The sequence below is a fragment of the Pinus tabuliformis genome, chromosome 5_1 (assembly GCF_031772625.1).
Source record: "Pinus tabuliformis cultivar Carrire ecotype Pingquan chromosome 5_1, CPIR1, whole genome shotgun sequence".
NCBI lineage: Eukaryota > Viridiplantae > Streptophyta > Pinopsida > Pinales > Pinaceae > Pinus > Pinus tabuliformis.
In genome coordinates, this window is record NC_142305.1 from 601,964,024 (window position 1) to 601,985,608 (window position 21,585).

Sequence of the window (21,585 nt, forward strand, 5' to 3'; positions counted from 1 at the left end):
ATCTCTCCAAGGACATCAGGAAGGGGAAGTAACCCCTCAGAAGAGATGGTCTCTACAGGAATTGGAAGAAATCATCACCGAGCTCACCATTTCGGAGAGAGCCTTGAGAAAGGAAAACGAGACCCTAAAGGAGAACAGCCTGCGTATACAAAAAGAACATGAGGAGTGGGTTTAAAAAGCGGCCCGAATTATGAAAAAGAAGCAGGATAGGATCGATCATCTGAAAAAGAAGAATGAATTATACAAGGGTCAAATTCCTACAGAATCCAATGGTAACCAGTTGGACCAATTGGCAGAGGTAGCAGATCAATTGGTTGCAATCGCTGCAACTTAGGATAAGGAATGATTTCCTTTTTCTTTTCTTTTTGGGGAAAATGAAACAGTTTTGCTTGCATAAGGGGCATGCAAGAAGCTAGGTGTGGGGGAGATGTTGGGGCTTGGTTTTTCCCAATTTTGACACCCTTTTCCATACTTTACCTCTCCCATTTTGAACTATCTTTAACCCCTATTATGCCTATTTCGGTTATAATACTTAGGTTTTTGCCAAAAGGGTGCTGTATGCTGAAGGTATGCAAATTAACATGAAAAAGTGTCTTTTACCTTAACTTTAAGTATTCCTTACAACTAGTTGTTCTTTATTTAATTACCATGCCAACTAATCTAGAGTTCTTTTGTAGATTTGTTTTGATTCAAAAGCAGGCCTGCATTTCCTGTAGACAGTTGTGCGATCCGATTTCCTGCAAACACTCCAGAATTCTTGCAGCCGTGGATTTCCTGTAACTGCTCGGATTTCCTAAAGTAACATCGACGGTTAGCTATGTTCCACAAATATCTAAGTCAAATGGGAACTGTTAGCTCTGCTATAAACTTCACTGCTTAAAGGGTCAAATTCAGGACTGATGGTTGGTTTGTGCCGAGAAGGGTACTCGCAGCAGTCGTTCTCCTCCTTAATCACTCGGTTTTCTCACAACCTCTTAACCTCTTGCTGTTTCTACCTTCTTCTAAAATCCTTCATAAACCTATATTCCCTTTCACCCCACTCATATTTCCTAACCCCCCCCCGCTATCTCTATTTATTCCAAAACCTTGCATAAACCTGTTTTCTTTAACTCCTGGGTGCCAAGATCATGCTGCCTTGTAGCCCCTTTTCCTTAGTCCCTAGGCGCTTAAATCACATAGCTGCACCCATACAAATAAATTTAATACCGGCGGGCCCTCACCTATCACATCACCCCCCGTTAACCCTTTACCTTTTTCCACCGTCAGATCGTTCGTCGCCTTAATCCAATGCCATACGCTTCTCCTGCCGCTAGAACATGCAAGAATGATAATCAGTGGGGAAAGTTGTTTCCCCACCGTCCCATCTGCCACACGGCACCTTATTGCTGGATCGCGTTATCATGTACGTAAACCACCACAACTCCCGAAGCGGTGCGGGGAAACTGCTTACTGCCCTTCCCGTACAACCCCCCCTCTCGTTAACTATCGTGTTGCTTCTGCTTCTGATAGTCGTTTGATCATCCCCGCCCATGATTCGACGGTCCTCGTTCTTCCCGCGCATATGCCTCCAATAACCCACATACACCGATCTTCGCCATTCAATTCGCCAGATCTAACGACTAATATTCCATCGCGTTTCTGTTTCCTCCCGACGCTGCCCTCCAAGAGATATAGGTCGTCCATCTGAGCTATCCAACGATTAATGTTCATGCCCAATCCATCGTCCACTTTCAATGCATTTTTCAGTGTTTTTGGCCTGTCCCATGCACACGAAGAAGGAAGAAATGATCTGGTACTCAGCGCATTGAATCCTCAGCTACCTCATCCAAAGAGCAGCACGACCAAGGACGAGAAGGACGATCCTCGAGTAGTTCAATGACTGTAGCAGTTATTGAAATTCATTCAAATCATACTTCACCTATTCAGGAAGGACAACAAAGTACCAGTAAAAGTCAAATTGATCTATTAAAACAATCAAATTGTATCAAATCCCATATCTGATTGTAAATGTGGTTGGTGGTCATTTATGACCCCTCCACGCATAGGTTAGAAGATATTTTTTGTGAACAAGCTCTATATATTCTAAAAAGCAAGATGTAATGAGGTTGATGAGTGTTATTCTAATGTAAGGTTCAACTTCTAGAGACTGTAACTACTGTGTAACCTGCAGCTTCTGTTCTTCATTTTCAACTAATACAAGCTTCTTTTGTTGTTAATTGCTCACTTTCCACTTCTTCTTCTTTGTTCCAGGTTGTGCTTGTCATGCATTTATTCATGTGTTGTTGATGTTTAGCATTGGAGGGGCTGTCGTCCCACCTCTGTGTTAGAATTTAACATGTATTATTGAATATGTATGCAGGTTTCTATTGTTTTAATGCCAGAGAGCTGTCATCCTATCTGTGCATTAGGAAATAGATTTACAAACCTTTAAACTGGTTGCAGCTGGCCATCACAGGGTCCTGTGCATCTGCTGGTGTGATCAATGTTCTCCATCATCACATTTTCCTTAAACTGTGAGTAATTGGTGGTCTAAAGCCTTGTAGTCTGGGGGTGTTCACCCATGTCTGGGGTTAAGCATAGTAGAAGTGGTTATCTAGCTTGAATATGCAGCATTTCTTTCATTCATCCACCATTTTTCAATATTTTTGTTGAGTTTGTAATGTTCCTGAGCATCTCTGATATACAACCTAGGAGAGTTTCTTGGGGTGATAACATTAATTGGCACCGTTTCCGGGGAGAGGATAATTGAAGCTCAGCTTCCCTGGGAGAATGACACAGTTCCAAGCTTTGATGATAGACAAGGTTTGGACACATATTTTGGTTGTAATCATCTATGTGGTGACTCCATTAGAGGAAGACCAAGCTTTGGCGACTCCACATTGCAGTTCTGGCGTAGTTGGTGAGGCATGCTCAGAGAAATCCTTAGAAATCACCAGCTGAACTAGTGCTTGATCCTGAGAAGATCGTTCAGTAGAAGAAAATATCGCAGTAAGGAGCATCAGGACTAGGTAAGCCTTAGAAGTTCCATGTATCTCTGTTAGTGAATGTCACCTTCAGAGATTCATAAAGCTCCTTAGTCATTCATTTCCCTTTTGGACCTCAGTTGAAAGAAACATTCCTTGTTGTCCATCATATTCCTCTGTTTCTGCTATTCCATTCATTGATTCATTCCACTCAGTCCACCAGTATCCTTTTACCCTACCTCAGTCATGGCAAGCTAGCAAGATCTTACAAAGATAGAAAGAATCGTTGCTGCTAGGTATGGACCCTTAGTCTTGCCTACCCCTTTGAATGCCATGCCTGTAGGGGATTATCAAGAAGGAGTAACGGCCAAAGAGAATTTAGAGGCCTTTTATAGCTATGATGATAACCTAGATATCAATGAAGAGGATGTTTGGATGAGGGTTTTCATCCAAAGCCTAGATGGGGAAGCTAGAAAATGGTTTAGAGAATTACCCCCTAGGTCTATTGCAGACATTGAGGCCCTAGATGATGTGTTCTTAAAACACTGGGGGAATAATAAAGATCTGCTCTTTTATCATACTGAATTTGGGAACTTGCAGAGAGAAGATGGTGAGCTGTTGTCTGATTTCAACATCAGATTCAATCATATGTATAGCAGAATGCCAGCTGAAGTAAGACCCACCCCTGCTTCTGCCATGCTCACTTATGCTAATACTTTCGACTCTCAATTCTGCTTGCTGTTAAGAGAAATAAGATGTGCTTCTTTGGCTAATATGCAAACTGCAGCCTTTGAAGTAGAAGCAAACAGAATTACTGCAGAGAACCTTGAAGGTGATGCCGAGAAGAGAAGTCAGGGAGGTGAATCCTCATCATCCTATGATCCTGAGATTGATGAATTAGCGAGGATGATTGAGTTTTTGGCATCTAAAGTTTCCAAGTTAAAAGCTTAGCAGTATTCTCAGGAAGATGGAGCTCTTTGTTCCATTTCTCTTCCAGCTCCAAATCCATATAAAGGAGCACATGAACATTTGCAGATTTTGCAAAGAAATAAGATTACAAATGAAGATAAAGGGGTAAGGCCCATTTTACAGAATATAGTCATGGAAGAAGTGCAGCATGAGGAGGAGGTCCATGGTTTGGAAGGTGCTCCTTTCCTAACCAGAGCTGCATATGAAGAAGCATTATCCAATGGCACTGCTTGTGAGTTTGTTGTAGCTACAGAACAACAAGCTGATCAGCAGAAGCAGTCAGCAGCAGGTCCCACCATCCTCCAAGAATCTATGCCCAAAGCAAGCTCATCTTCACATGGCTATGCAGATCTGCAAATTAGCCAGCCTGCTATCATCCCCTGCCCAGTAATCAAAGAGGGAGAGGAAAGCTCCCCATCATCTCTTGTTTCTCTGTCTGCTCAAATAAAAATCCCTCAAAGTTGCCCCTTGAACACTGAGGCAGGAAATAGCTCAATGCTCAAGGCTGAGACTGATCACCTCAGTTTTGATTTTCTGAAACCTGCTCAGGTGGCCTCCACACAGATTGAAAAGGCAGCTTGTCAGAAGACATAGGAAGAAGATGCACAGTCTTGGAACTCCTCCTTGGATCAGGATTGTTTAAACAAAGATTCAGGAGCAGATGATGTCTCTGTGTCCCCCGCACAAGAAATTGATGGTTCATCATTCATATTAGTTATGCAGACTGCAGATGACATAGATAAATACATAGCATTCATGGTTATCCAGCAGGTGTACAAAGGCTCCCATGAAGAACATCCAAGGAGGAGAGCACACAGAAGGGAGATGAAAGTTGATCCATATCTACCTATTAAGCTCAAATGTCCTAAACTGTTTGAGGTAGAGGATCAAATAAATCTTGTTTTGTAGCTCTATGATGAAGGGGCTGAGAGTAGGAGAAACAATTTTGATGGCCCAGCCAATGTGCAGTTTTTGAAGTTTTAAGTTTTCAGGCCTTAATAATTGTAAGTAATTTCTTTTTCAATTTTAGGAGTAGGCTTAATTTGACTCCATGCCCAATGGATACCAGGAAATTTTTTTAAAGCTGAGTTTTGTATGAAGGCATTGGTCTGTAGGTTCTTGAGACCTCACAGGGAGGATCTCATCCCCAGAAGGAGCCAATGTTAGCTCTGCTATAAACTTCACTAATTAAAGGGTCAAATTCAGGACTGATGGTTGGTTTGTGTTGAGAAGGGTACTTGCAGTAGTCGTTCTCCTCCTTAATCACTCAGTTTTCTCACAACCTCTTAACCTCTCGCTGTTTCTACTTTCTTCTAAAATCCTTCATAAACTTGTATTCCCTTTCACCCCACTCATATTTCCTAACCCCCCCCCCGCTATCTCTATTTATTCCAAAACCTCGCATAAACCTATTTGTTTTAACTCCCGGGTGCTAATATCATACTGCCTTGTAGCCCCTTTTCCTTAGTCCCCGGGTGCTTAACTCACATAGTCATTCCCATACAAAGAAATTTAATACCGGTGGGCCCTCACCTATCACATCACCCCCCGTTAACCCTTTACCTTTTTCCACCGTCAGATCATCCGTCGCCGCAATCCAATGCCATACGCTTCTCCCACCGCTGGAACCTACAAGAACGATAATCAGTGGGGAAAGTGGTTTCCCCGCCATCCCATCTGCCATGTGGCACCTTATTATTGGATTGTGCTATCATGTACGTAAACCACCACAGCTCCCGAAGCGGTGCGGGGAAACCGCTTACCGCCCTTCCCGTACGACTCCCCTGCTCATTAACTGTCGCGCTGCTTCTACTTCCGATAACCATCCGATCATCCTCGCCCATGATCCGATGGTCCTCGTTCTTCCCGTGCATATGCCTCCCGATAACCCACATATGCTGATCTCCGCCATTCAATTCGCCAGATCTAACGGCTAATATTCCATCGCGTTTATGTTTCCTCCCGACGGTGCCCTCCAAGAGATCTAGGCCGTCCATCTGAGCTATCCAACGGTTAATGTTCATGCCCATTCCATCGTCCATTTTCAATGCATTTTTCAGTGTTTTTGGCTTGTCTCGTGCATGCGAAGAAGGAAGAAATGATTCGGTACTCAGCACATTGAATCCTTAGCTACCTCATCCAAAGAGCAGCATGGCCAAGGACAACAAGGACAATCCTCGAGCAGTTCAATGACTGCAACAGTTATTGAAATTCATTCAAATCATACTTCACCTCTTCAGGAAGGACAACAAAGTACCAGTAAAAGTCAAATTGATCTATTAAAACAATCAAATTGTATCAAAGCCCATATCTGATTGTAAATGTGGTTGGTGGTCAGTTATGACCCCTCCACGCATAGGTTAGCAGGGATTTTTTGTGAACAAGCTCTATATATTCTAAAAAGCAAGATGTAATGAGGTTGATGAGTGTTATTCTGATGTAAGGTTCAACTTCTGGAGGCTGTAACTACTGTGTAACCTCCAACTTCTGGTCTTCATTTTCGGCTAATACAAGCTTCTTTTGCTATTAATTCTCACTTTCCACTTCTTCTTCTTTGTTCCAGGTTGTGCTTGTCATGCATTTATTCATGTGTTGTTGATGTTTATCATTAGAGGGGTTGTCATCCCACCTCTATGTTAGAATTTAGCATGTATTATTGAATATGTATGCAGGTTTCTGTTATTTTAATGCTAGAGAGCTGTCATCCTATCTGTGCATTAAGAAATAGATTGACAGACCTTTTAACTGGTTGCAGCTGGCCATCACAGCGTCCTGTGCATCTGTTGTTGTGATTAGTATTCTCCATCATCACATTTTCTTTAAAACAGTGAGTAATTGGTGGTTTAAAGCCTTTTAGTCTGGGGGTGTTCACCCATGTCTAGGGTTAAGCATAGTAGAAGTGGTTATCTGGCTTGAATATGCAACATTTCTTTCATTCATCCACCATTTATCCAACATTTTGTTGAGTTTGTAATGTTCCCGAGCATCTCTGAGATAAAACCTAGGAGAGTTTCTTGGGGTGATAACAGGAACATGGGTTTTGTAGGGAATATATCACATATGGATGTTGTCCTATTGGCCATTTCAGATCTGCCAATGATACCGCCCAGATTTATAAACCTTCTCTCGTTGGCCATTTAGAGGAAAGCTATAACAATGTAACGAATTTCGTCTAACCCATGCTTTCAGTCATGGATTCGACCCAGTATGGCTAAATTTGATATTTTGTAATAGGACCATTAGTCAATGGGTTAGATTAATAGTATTCCTTACTTTGAGCCATATATGGGCTTTTGTAAATGTATACATTCTATTCGTTTATGATAGGGGGTTGCTGGGTTGGTTTCAGCTAAGACTATATATCATATTGTACTCGACTGTATCTTTTTTAGATTAATACAATATTATATGTTTTGTCTACTTTAGTGAGGAAGTTCTTCTAATTTGAAGGGGTTGTGAGGGCCTCCTTTGCTCACAACTCCCGTAGTTTAGTGTTTATGCATTTTATTTCTGTTATGTAATAATAATTTGTTCCTATAGCTAATGCAGTCTTTCTGATATATCAACAACAATTGATTAAATGAACTAGTTTTCTGTTAATGTGTGGAATTCATTGAAGATTTGATTTCTAATGTTGAGTGAATTTATGAGTTTTCTATAAGTTGATTTATGTATCTTTTCCTAATCATCATCAACAATCTTAAGAGCTATAGAGGGATGTTTGATCCACTCTATAGCCATTGCTGCTAAGTGATTTATGCAGGAATGAGTCATTAGTTTTGTATGATTGACCAGTTAGATTAATCAACACTTACAGTGTTAAGCTTGAATATATTTTGTGCAACATCTCACAAGCTTACCTGCCCTAGGTTGATTATTTATGTTAATCAAATTATAAGTCTATAATTTGACTCAACATCACTCAATTGGATTTATAGCATTGGGAAAATAATCTTTGGTGGCAGGAAAGCTTACTATGAGCTTTAAAACAATATGGATGATATGCGGGTTTGGAGTAAGAACACATTTATCTTTAAGACTCTTGTCACCCTTATGATTTTATATGGATGTGAAGTTTGGGGCTGCAGTATATCTAGAGAATAGTGGAGGAAGATCGAGATGGTCCAAAAGCAATTTAATAACATACAATTTCAAGATTAAAAGTAATACCCCCTATCCTATCATCTTGACTGAAGCTAGCCTTTCTGTTAGGTCCCTATACTACTAGTGTAACCCCTTATTGTTATTAGAACAACCCCCTTATTATATTGTTGTTGCATTGTAGTCCCCATATTGTTATTATTCTGCCCCATAGAAGTCCACTATTGTTATTATTGTGCCCTTACATTATTATTTTTATGTTGGCTCTGATTATATTATGACCCCTTAGATTCCTATATATAGAAATGAGGTCTTGTCATTTGTATCATCCAAGAATTGTTCATTTGTGTAATGTAAAGGAGTTTTCCCCCTCGAAGAGGCTGAATTCTAAGGCGTTGATCTATCTTTTCTATCTTTTTGTGAGTTGGTTTCATAACATTTGGTATCGAAGCTTTGGATTCTAGGGTTTCGCTACTCCAAACAGGTCATCGTGGTATTGTCACTATAACTTTTTTTTTGCAATGTTTCAGAAGCTTAAAAAAAAAACCATTTGACAAGAAATCTCTATGAATGTCGTGCCCAAATTTAAAATTTTGTCTCGCTATATTTTTGGAGATATGATATGAGGAAGTCAGGGTTTTTGCAAGCTTCAGAATTTCATCTAAAACAGGTCATCGTGGTATTTTCGCTATAACCTTTTCGCTACAAAGTTTCTGAAGCTAAAGAAAAAACCCATTTGATAAGAATCCATTCTGAATCTCAGGTCCGAATTTTAGATCTTGTCTCGCTATATTTTCGGATATATGATCTGAGGAATTTAGGGTTTTTGCAGACTCCTGAATTACATCCTAAACAGGTGACCTTGGGAAAATCATCATAACATTCTCTCTGAGCAACAAATTGAAATTTCGTAAGAAGTTACAGAAAGAGGACGGACTGTAGTTTTTTGTGCATAGTTTTCAGATACGAAGGTCAAAACAGTGACATGTGGCACGTCGTACAAGTTTGCTCTACGGAAACATTATATAATCAGGTCATCTTAGGAGATTGGACATAACTCTTTCTTGGAGAATCAATTTCGGATCAAACTTGTAGGGCTGGAAAGAGGACTTAGAGGGCTACTGCAGGAGACAATTTTAGAACTTTGAGATCTGAAAGTATAGAGTTATAGTCATTTCAATATCGAGTTCTTGAAATCAAGAAAAGGCGATATGAGGATGTTTGATGGAAAGGATCCAATGAATTGGATACTATAGATGGAGCAATATTTTGATCTACATGGTGTACCACTGCTACAAAAAGTATGTATTGCATCTTCATATTTAGAACTGGATCAATTTTTATGGTATAAAGGGCTTTGTTCTTGTAAACAACTTGTTACGTGGTCAATTTTCACGAAGGAAATGATAGCACATTATGAGGATACAAAGAGCAACACCACAACAATTGGAAGAAAAAAGAGAAAAAGGGCTTTGTTACAAAGTGGAAAGCAAAATTATGGCAACAAGGAAGTCTACCCCTCACAATTATAAAGATGGAAGTGTTGTTTCTCCTAGCCTTCCACAACCTACAAGGGTTACACCACAACAATTGGAAGAAAAAAGAGAAAAAGGGCTTTGTTACAATTGTGATAACAAATACATTAAAGGTCATAATTGTGCTAAGAAGAAATTATTTTACATTGATTGTGGAGAGGAGGAAGAAAAGGATCAAGAAACATCAAAAGAAGAGTATATACACTAGGAACCAACCCTAGAGAAAGAAGAAATGAATCCGACCATATCTTGTAAAGCATTGGAAAGAATTACCACTCCTAAAACTCTCAATATAGAAGGACATATCAAGAAGAAAAAGGTTCAAGAAGTGAAAGATCACATCGAGAAAGAAGAAATGAATCCGACCATATCTTGTAATGCATTGGACAGAATTACGACTCCTCAAACTATCAATATAGAAGGACCTATCAAGAAGAAAAATGTTCAAGAATTGAAAGATCACATCGAATCTCAAGAAATCAATCCGACCATATCTTGTAATGCATTGGAAGAAATTACCACTCCTCAAGCTATCAAGATAAAAGGACATATCAAGAAGAAAAAGGTAAGAGTGTTGATTGATTTGGACAGTACCCATAATTTTATTGATTGTAAGATAGCCAAGGAATTGAATTGCTTCCTATATCCAGCACCAAAGTGTCAAGTGATGGTTGCAAGTGGAGGAACCATAAATTGCTCTGGAAAGTGCCATAATATCAAGCTATCCATGGGAGAATATGTATTGAATAACCCAATGCTTTCCATTCCAATGGGTGGTGTTGATGTTTTACTAGGAGTCCAATGGCTACAATCTTTGGGTATGATAGCTTTTAATTTTCAAGAACTTTTCTTGAAATTTTTTTGGGAAGGAAAGGAAGTTGAATTGAGGGCTATCTAAGGAAAACCTGGAAAGATAATCAACTCTAACAATGGGGTGTAATTGCACAATTATGTTCACTAGAGGATCCCACATCAAAATCATGTATTTCTCCAGATCTCCAAAACGTTTTGGACAATCATTCCAAGGTATTTGAGACTCCCAAAGGCCTCCCACCTATTCATGATCATGATCATGCTATTCATTTGATTCCATGATGTGTTCCTCCAAACTTCAGGCCTTACATATATCCATATGCCCAAAGGAGTGGGGACTCATTCAAAAGTTGCAGAAGATCCTAGTTCAAACAGTATTGCGATAACTTGACAAGGAAGGAAAAATAATATTGGAACCTAAAGCAATCACAGAACCAAGAAATTGAAAGCTACGAAATAGATCAATTTTAGAGTATCTCATCAAGTGGAAGAACTTACCCATTGAAGATTCCACATGAGAGGACAAGAATTTATACAGAAGCATCAAGAACTACTCAAGCGTTGAGGGCAACACTTTTTGAAGGAGAGGGGCATGTTAGATCCCTATACTATTAGTGTAACCCCTTATTGTTATTAGTACAACCCCCTTATTATATTGTTGTGCCCATGTAGTCCCCATATTGTTATTATTGTGCCCCACAGAAGCCCACTATTGTTATTATTGTGCCCTTACATTATTATTGTTATGCCAGCTCTGATTATATTATGACCCCTTAGACTCTTATATATAGAAAGGAGGTCTTGGCATTTGTATCATCCAAGAATTGTTCATTTGTGTAATGTAAAGGAGGTTGCCCCCTCGAAGAGGCTGAATTCTAGGGCGTTGATCTATCTTTTCTATCTTTTTGTGAGTTGGTTTCATAACACTTTCCCCATTCAAAGCATAACTATGTTTCAATATCTAATGTATAAGAACAAGATTTAAAACATGTAAAACTGAGAGGTTCCCCAAAATTTCTTCTATCTCTAGTCAAAACCCCTACTTCCTGCTTAAGCGAGACTAGCACAAGGATGCCTAGACATGGCTCAACTAAAGGGGGGTAAAGGATGAGATTATCTTGGAGAATAGAGATAATATTAAAAATACTATTACTTCTAAATTTAAGGGAAAATTGTGGGATGATAAGGAGCTTGAGGGGAAAAGGAAGCTAAGGTACTATAAGGAGGTGATCAACCCCACTCTCGCTAACTAGAATTATCTCTTTGTCTTGACTAGTGCTAAGAAGAAAATGAACATTGTGAAGATAAGAACTAACTCCCACGAGCTTCGAAGTGAAATTGGGTGTTGGTCTATCCCTAAAACACCCTGGGAAGAAAGAATTTGTTAGCTTTGTGACACTAAGAGAATTGAAGATGAAAAGCATTTTCTCTTGGATTGTCTGACCCTCACTCACATCCGTTCTCATTTCCAAAACATCTACCAGACTTCCAACCTTCTTGACTTGTTCAACTAGGATAACTATAGTGATCTCAGAACACTCCTCTCCCTTCTATTTGATTATAGAAATAATATTTTAAAAATTCTCAACTAATTTCTTTTCTTAAGGTCCAATAGACCTCATAGGTCTCCATGGACGTTAATCATCATCATCAACATGAACATGAGTTATAGTTTTTTGGGTATGTGGTTTCTATAAGTCATGGTATTGGCCCATGGTATTGTAACAAACCCTACTTATAGGTTAAGAATCTATATGGTAAAGTGGTTGTGAATTTCCATGGTAAATAGTCTTATTACATGTATTTTAAATGTATATATATGATTAATTCATATATTAGTTTATACTATTTAGAATAATTCTTTCGATAAAATTACAATGTACTTTTACTTTTTTTACCAAAAGGTTCACCGTAAAGTAAATTCATAAGCTCAAATCACACAAGCTCCACTAGCATCAAGCACTCAAATTCTTCTTTAAGGTTTCACACCTCAAGCCTTATGTCTTTATCACACCAAGATTTCAACCCTAGCACTTAAAGTGTTCTCTAGATTTTATCTCATGGAAATTATAACACACCAGGTTTTTACATGTGCCTTCCAACTATTACACCATACAAATACAAATATTACAAGAAAAGAACATAAAAAAGATACAAATAAACTACTCACTAAGTTTTTATATAAAGACTCTCTTGTTCCTTTATATGAAAAAGTTGGGGAGTCAAAAATAGAAAGTGGACTAAGTGCACAAAAAATCTATTCTATTCCACTATAGTACATTCATATGAAGAGCGCTCCTCCCCAAGGTGTACATATGTCACAAGGTGGTTGTACTCAATGGACCTCCCAAGTGTTGTGCTCTCCACGATAAGATTTTGCATGTTAAATGCTCTTATTTTCAAGGTTCCCCACTCTCAGAGATATGATCCTAAACTCCAATGATTCTCCTTCACATTGTGCATTGATTCCATGACAAATTCCAAGTGGTTTTCCTTCTAATAAAAAAATCTTCATGCTAAGAACTCAACCTTCTATAATGTTTCATGTGTCCTAATCCTACTAGGGCTCATCACCCTTCCTCCTAGTGTATAACACTTGTCCATAAGAGATCCACATCCTTTGTTAAGGCCTCCAAAACATGGCACCATGTAGAAAATGCCAATGCCACATAAGATAACCACCTCCAAAAGAAGTGCACTTTCTCTATCTCATATCTGAAGGATAAGCACCCACCTTATATAGTAAATTTTCCAAATATTAATCAACCAAACTAATATAAGATATAACAAAAGGGGCTAGGGTTTCAACATGCACCCCACTACACATGGAGAACACCCCTAGCATGGTGTGACCACTTCCAAAGAAACCTCAAATATAACTCTCTCGCTTTGTGAGAAATTTTTTTCACCAACACCAATCTTGTCCCTTTGAATCTCAACGAAACCTACCTTCCACAAATATATCTCTTTTGTAATATTGAAATCAATCATTGATCCCCAAAAAGGAATCATCTCGCAAACATAATTCTCCTTCGTAAAGCATCACACCATACCTCATATGAATAACTAAAAGGATCAACAATGAAAAAAATCATTACGACATGGTTGACGTACCTCTGAAGAGTTATTCTTTCCCTTGAAAATGATCCAAATTATGCTACATGCTTAAATGCATAATGAATGTCTAAGTAAGAATTCTTTACTTCCTTTGGTATGAAGTATAGGGTAAGTAGTTATCCTTCACTTAGTTCTTCTTTCATGGAGCTATGTTTGACCCTTTTTTTACCTATAGATCATATTCTAGAACATCAACCTTCTCACTCACTTCAATCACTTCAGGATATATATGTGATCTTGAGGACTACACATCCTCGTCAAGCTTCACATCCAAATCAATCAATATGATAATCCATTTCTATCTTTATAAACCAATTGGAAAGGTAGGTTTGGCATGCTAGCCAAATGCACATCCATTATGTACTCCTTCCTTTTCTATCTTGAAGTTTGACAAACCCCAAAATGGTGTTTTTCAAGAGAGGAAGTGCTCCACAGTGTAGTGATGAAAACATCTATGCCAAACATCAAATAGCCTTGTAATATTATGCACTAGAGCACCATGCTTCAATGGATATGCATGTCATTTATAAGGACCTCATATTCAAACCCATTTATTCCACAACATGGGTTCAATATCTAATGATGACCTTTGAGCCTCAAATGCATCCACACATGTAGATATGTCATGTGAGAAACTAAAATAAGGTTTTTATTCAAACTAGGAACAAAAAAAACAACATTAAACTCATTAACATCACCTAATTTCATCTAAAACTAAATGGATCTCAATCCCACGATGAGTGGAATCATCATCCAATTCCACACGTGTTACTCACTCTAACTCTTGAAACTTGTTGAACAAGTTCTTGTAATACTTCATATGCTTCAATTCCCCATTGTCCACATACCACATGGTTTTTGTAGATAAATAAGAGATTATGAAGGAGTTACTCTTGAGCTTAGATGCTACTCCATACACTCCAACTACAATTTGTACAGTCTCTGTAACATATATATGTTTATTGGTCTTCCTTTTCTTCTTCTTTAGATATTGGTTGGCTTAATATCCTTATTAGTGACACATGAAACACTTCATATGAATTAAGTTTTTCTTACAGTGGCTTTATTCTTCCTCCTCGTCCTTCCTAGTTGATTCCATAGTCCTTTCCTCATACTTCTAATAAGTTCTAGGGTTTCTACTTAACTTTTCTTAATTGAATTGGATTCTAGCATTGTTTCTTCTCACACAATGTTAACCCAAGAATTCTAGAAAGGTGGTAGATTCTCACAAGAAAAGATAACTTATATAAGGGTTTCCATGATGAATTAAACCCATTCAAAATAATGTAGATATAATCCTCACCCTCTACATTTCCCCTTATGGCAGCCAACTAATCTCTGAACTTTGTGACCCCCCCACATAGTTAACTAGGGAATCTATGTCACGCATTCAAATGGTAGGGAGTTGATTTCTCAAGTGTGTATTCCAAGAAATATTCACACTCTAGTACAATGCTATCAAGCTATCATATATCTCCTTTGCTGTCTTCTTTACTATGATGTCAGGAATTGAATAATCCTTCACCAAATTGTTTTGGATTGATACATGCTATAATATCTTTCTCTAAATTCTCTCGAACATCAAACTCTTCTAATAGAATTTGTGGATCGCACTTCCAAGGAGTAAAATTGGAAGAACCTTCCAAGTTGTCACATTATCTAAGATCAAAAGTATCCATCCCTAGAAATGTGAAGCATACCTCAAAGGAAAATCAATAATAGATCAAGTAAAATCACCCTTCTGGGATTTAAGTGCTTTTCCTAAGAGGGCTAGGGTTTCACACCCAAAAACCTATCATACACCAAACACCCGTCCCAAGCATAGAACAACTAAAATACCCAACTCCCTTTTCATTAAGAGAAAAAAATCATCCAAGTCAACTTTGAATCCACATGGATGTTTAAAAAATATGAGCTTTACAAATTTCATCCCATTTACTTGGGGTTCCCCAAATCACTTTCATAAAACATTTAGCCTTATCATTGAAACTAAAATACAAATTACGATAGAAATATATTTCACTTCTTTCCAACAAAATCACTAGGAAAGATCAATGAAATAGACACAAAAAGTATGCACTTGAAGAGAGAATATTTGCAACCCTTAGGTCACAATTTCCTTTATCAATGAGGTTTGGAAAATACTTTAGTTATAACATATTTATTTCATTAGTAAATTTAAGTTTTAGTGTATTTTTATCATGTTAAATCACATAACATATTACCAAGTTTTTCTAATAAATAAACCTATAAAAGTAGCAAAGAATCCACTCATTAATAATGAGATAACAAGTCTAATTTTAAGACTTGCAAGTTATAAATTTGAACAACAATGTTATAGTTCATATTACAACATAAATGAAGATACAATGCAATACCTTATCTCATCCAAAACTAGTACAATGTCCTTTCATATCATCAAAGTAAGGACCCCTTTAATTGATATTAAACCCTAATTGACAAATCCAACATAAATAACAAACCCTAACCAATATTCCTATGCCCTAGTGAGGCATCTAACCAAGTGCTCGCAGCTACACCAAAGTTTCGCAACAAATTAGCATCACACCAACAAATCCACCCTTAGGTATCCATGTGCATCACATAAGTGTGTTGGGAGATTCACAAGCTTGCATTACATGTGGCTCCACTTTCATTAAGCACTCCAAGTATGATGTTGGGTTTCATGCCACAAACCATAGGTATTTCTCACACTAAGGCTTCAAACCTAGCTCTCCAAGTCTTCTTTAGAGTTTATATTTCACAAACCTTTCCACACCAAATCTCCACCTAAAACTTTCAAATATTGTATGGAACAAGTATAAATGCTACACGGAAAGTACATCAAGAAGATACAATTGGAGTAATGAATAAGTTCTTATCTATACACTCTCCTGATTTTATATAAGATAGATAAGGGAGACCACCAATAGAAAGTGAACTAAGTCCATAAGAAACCTAGACTAAGCCATTATAGTAGGTCCAAATGAGAAGACCTCCTCTTTGTGATGAACATATGTCATATCAAGGTGGACTAAGTACATAACTAACCTGATTCAAAAATTTGCATGAAAATAAAATGGCTAATCAAGTCATATATTGCATATGCACTACTTAATTCATTTATATACCTATGTCCACAACTCCTCATGTTCAGTTCCACTAAGTTCCTTATCCCCAGTGGAATACCTTTTTAGTGAAAGAAAGGTGTTGAAATTTGCCAAGGCAAGTTTTATTTTAATTTTAATTTTTTATGTTTAGAGAATATTATTCTTAAACTTGAACATATTGATTATTTACATACTAAAACTGATGGGAAGTTTGTATGTACATGAAATATCAAGTTGAATGAGGTTTTTTATTATGCCTCTTTCATTTTGAATTTGATAAATCCCATATATATATATATATATATATATATATGTTGTTTTTTGAAATACTACATCATTTCTTTTAATCTTTTTTGTGACTAGAGGAATCAACAATCAGGCCAGTTTGATACTCACATGACATAGGGTTGATTCCAACTGCTACCACTATAACCTCTAATTGCTTACATATGTTCTTTCCATAGACATAGGAAAGTCGAGGGGATTTGAGCCTCAAATTGATTGGTACGAAACACTCCATTTTCACAAAACTTGCCAATTGAGTAGCTTGTCGAGGGATTTAGTGTATTTTTTGAAGATTAATTTTTTTAAAACAAAATGAGATGTCAAGTTTACAAAATAACTTCAAATTTTAGGAATATAGCATTCAAAAATAAATTCTCCTTTGGAATTGATGTCTTTCATGTACTTTTAGTGGAATGTTCCCTTTGATTCCCTAATATAGACATTGTGCTTGCTAACTGGCCCTAATATTTATAATAATGCTTCAAGCATTATATTCATAGGAAAGGGAAAAGCCCAAAATTTAGGTTATCTTTTTATAATTTCTCTCTTTGGTGGTTTTTCATTCTATTACATGAGGGAAAAACCTTATGCAAGACAACAAGGTTCTCACCTTTGCGATTTTGAAGGAGATGCATCAATGTAATGAAAGAACCATTTGATGCACAAAGTTGATATTGTGTCTTGTGGCCTCTTAAGCTGAAAGATGAATTTAGACTTTAGGTGATATGGTCCTTAATAGGTTCAAGGATATTTTCCTTAAGCCCTTCCCATGAAGCTACAATTTCAAGCTTAAGTAAGCCAGTGGAAAGAATTGAACTAGACTAAGTCTGTTACAAATGGGTTTGTGTTTATCCCATATTAGATGTTCAATTAAATAAGATGTGTGTGCTCAAATCTAATCAAACTACTGAGGTCATATGACCTCATAGTATATGGAAACCATCATTGGATACAAAGAAGGAACTTGTTGCGTTATCTCTAATCCTTGGGGGTGCTCATCCCTTGATCATCAATTGGTACCCTTGGCATCACCAAATATATTAGGATTTCTAAATTCTATTAACCATTATCTCACCAGTAGGGATGGAATTTCAAACTAGAACAACCCATCAAATTTGATGGTTGGGCACCTTCATTAATAGTTTTCACAAATTTAAAGAATATGACAAACATATTATGAGTTCTAAATTATATTAACCATTATCTCCTCTTTCAAGTTGGAATTTCAAACCAAAACAACCCATCATATTTGATGACTTGGCACCTTCATTACTAGTTTTCACAAATTTAAAGAATAATGTTGATAGCCATGAACATTTTTTGGCCAAGAGAAAACCAACCCATTCTCCCGATCCCCATCTTATGGAAGGATTCCCTATTAGGTGATAAAATATTCACATGACATCCACATTTAACTTAGAAACTCATAATAATTGAATTCTAGTTTTTATTTGAAATAAAATTAACATTTACTTGTTTAATCAAGTTGAACTATTACAATAAATTTGGGGTCTAAATTGGCCTTTCTAGGAAAATGTTAAAACACTAAAATCTTATACCATGTCACACTAAGTTAGAAGTGATATTTAAAGATTATTTTACATTATTTCATTTCAGGCTAGGAGGTAACTCCTCAAACTGAATTATACCTTTGCATTGAGATAGCTCATGGATATATACAAGTAGGGAGAGACTCTTGGGCTTCACCTCCCAGTATCTCTTCATATTCCTATTCTCCATTATTTACTATTTACATATATTTACATATATTCACCCAATCCCAATGATTAGGTGTCAACATTTTCCCCCTTAATGTGAAGGGATGTTGGTGATTCCAAGCATCATTTTGAACCTTTCAAACATTTCTCTTCCAAGTGCTTTGGTGAATATGTTTGCAATATGCTCATTAGTGGAACAATGGCGTAGATGGATTGTCTTGGCCTAAACATGATGTCAAATAAGATGGTATTTTGTATTGATGTGCTTCATTCAATCATGTAACTTTGGGTTCTTGGCCAAATTTATTGTGGAGGTTTTGTCAATCATGAGTGGATTTGAATGCACTTGTTTTACCTGCAAATCTTCCAGAATTTTCCTAAGCCACACAATTTCCTTTGTTGCTTCATCTGCTGTCACATATTCTACCTCTACTTTGGAATCTGTTGGAACTAATTTTTTGCGTGATCTCCAGGAGATAGCTCCTGATCTAATACTCATAGCATAACCTGAAGTAGACACCCCAGTTTCTTTGTCTCCATCAAAGTCTGAATCAGAGTATCCAATCAAGATGAATTCACCCACCTGTGTATAATTGAGTTTCAAGTCTTAGGCTCCCTTAAAGTACTTTATAACTCTTTTTACAATAGACCAATGTCCCTCAGAAGGCTTTTGCATAAACCTGGAAAGGATTCCAACAACAGATGAAATGTGGGTCTTGTAGTAGTCAAGTAATTGAGACTTCCTACAAGCTGTCTATACCTTGTTGCATCCTCAAATTATTTTCCTTAAATGGACGTGAGCTTTAAGTTTTGTTCCATTGGAGTAGTCAAAGGATTACACTTAGCCATGCCAAACATGTTAAATAGATCTCCAATGTACTTCTTTTGAGAGAGGAATATATACTTCGAATGTTGAGTTACTCCAGTACCAATATAGTAGTGAACATAGCCCAAGTTAGTCATTTCAAAACCTTTCTTCAATTCCTTCTTTATGGATGCAATGTAACTCTCATTGTTCCCTATCATCTACATATACCAAAAGATATACAACTATTTTGCCAAATCTCTTGACAAACAAAGTTGCATCATCAAGATCATAATGTTTGAAGTTGAGTTTCAAAAGATGCTCAATTAACTTTTCATACTAGGCTCATGGTGCTTGCTTGAGGCCATACAAGTATTTCAAAAGTTTGCATACTTTATGCTCATGTCCCTTCACAGCAAATCCTTGTGGATGGGACATAAAAATATTGTCTTTCGGATCTCCTTTCAAGAAAATAGTTTTTACATCCATTTGATGGACTTTCCAATCGTTCTGAGCTACCAAGGCAAAGAGTGTCCAGATGGTAGCCCATTTTTCTATGGGGGGAAAAGTCTCCTCATAGTCGACCCCTTCCTTTTGTGCAAAACCTTTTTCCACACACCTAGATTTTTTCTTGTCAAATGAGTCATCAACTTTATACTTTTTCTTGTAGACCCACTTGCAGCTAATTGGTTTGGTTCCCAATGGAGGATCAACCAGCTTCCAAGTTCAATTCTTTATCAAGGCATCATACTCCTTTTGCATCGCTTCTTTCCATTCATCATGAGAAGTGGCTTCTTTGAAGGAAGTTGGTTCAAAATATGTAGACAAATTCAGTTCACAATCATAAGAAACATCCATATCAACAGGTGAATCAAAATCATCTACATCACCTCCATTTTTCGTGGTTGAATTTATTGTTCTTGTCTTTCCAACCTCATCGGGATGAATAATTTCAAGTTTCCTTGTCAGCCATTTTGGGGGACCTTTTTGAGATGGTCCAGGATTCTCAGTTGACTGAGTTTGGACTGAATCAAGATTGAGTCTCCCAATTCTATAAATCACATCCTTCAAAGTATAATCAGTGGCTAGAGCTTCATGTGGGGGAGAGAGTGCTTCAGAAGAAGATTCCACATATTCATTTAGTATAAGAATCCCCCTTCAAGATGTGGAATCTAATTATCAAATTCTTGAAATGATTTTGCATGTCCAAATCTATCCAAGCGATCAAGTTGTTGCTCAACAACATTGTCGGCTTTGGAAGATTCAAGAAAGATTACATATCTAGATACAACAAACTTCTTATTAACTTCATCATAGAGATGGTATGCTTTGGAGGTATTTGAATACCCCAAGAAGATACACTTATGACTCCTTGCACCAAGGTTGTTTCTTTGTTCCTTTGGTATCAAGTCATAACAAGTGGAAACAAAGACCCTGAGATGTTTTACCGAAGGAATGTGTCCATACCACATTTCATAAGGAGTCTTGTTTCTAATAGCATTAGATAGACATATATTCTTTACATACACAACACATAGAACTGCATCAGCCCAAAACATCGATTTTACATCCTTGAAAAACATGATGGACCATACCATATTTAAGATTGTCTTGTTCATTCTTTCAACTACTCCATTCTGTTGGGGATTATAAGGCACAATTTTTTGATGATTGATCCCATGTTGGCGAAGATAGTTTTCAAATTCATTTGAAGTGTATTCTTTTACATTATTAGTGTGAATAGATCCAATATGATATTGTGCGTCATTTTCAATCCATCTATGAAAGTTCTTGAATGCTTGAAAAGCATCCAATTTGTTCTTTAATAAATAAACCCAACACATTCTCGTGTAGTCATCAATAAATGTCATCATATATTTATTTCCATTTACAAGAAGGAAGAGGCACTGGACCACATAAATCTGAGTGAATGAGGTCAATTTTTCTATGTTCTCTGGAATGTGAATCATGAAAATATTGTTTGCTATGATTTCCTAGAATACAAGCATCACATTGCTTAAGTTTCCTAGGAATTCTAGGCAAACCATTAACACCATTTTTTTTAGCAAGCGAAGATTGTAATAGTTCAAGTGTCCAAATATAACATGCCATAAAAGACTTGATGGAAATGTAACTTCATCATAATGAGAACTACATGAGAAATGTTGT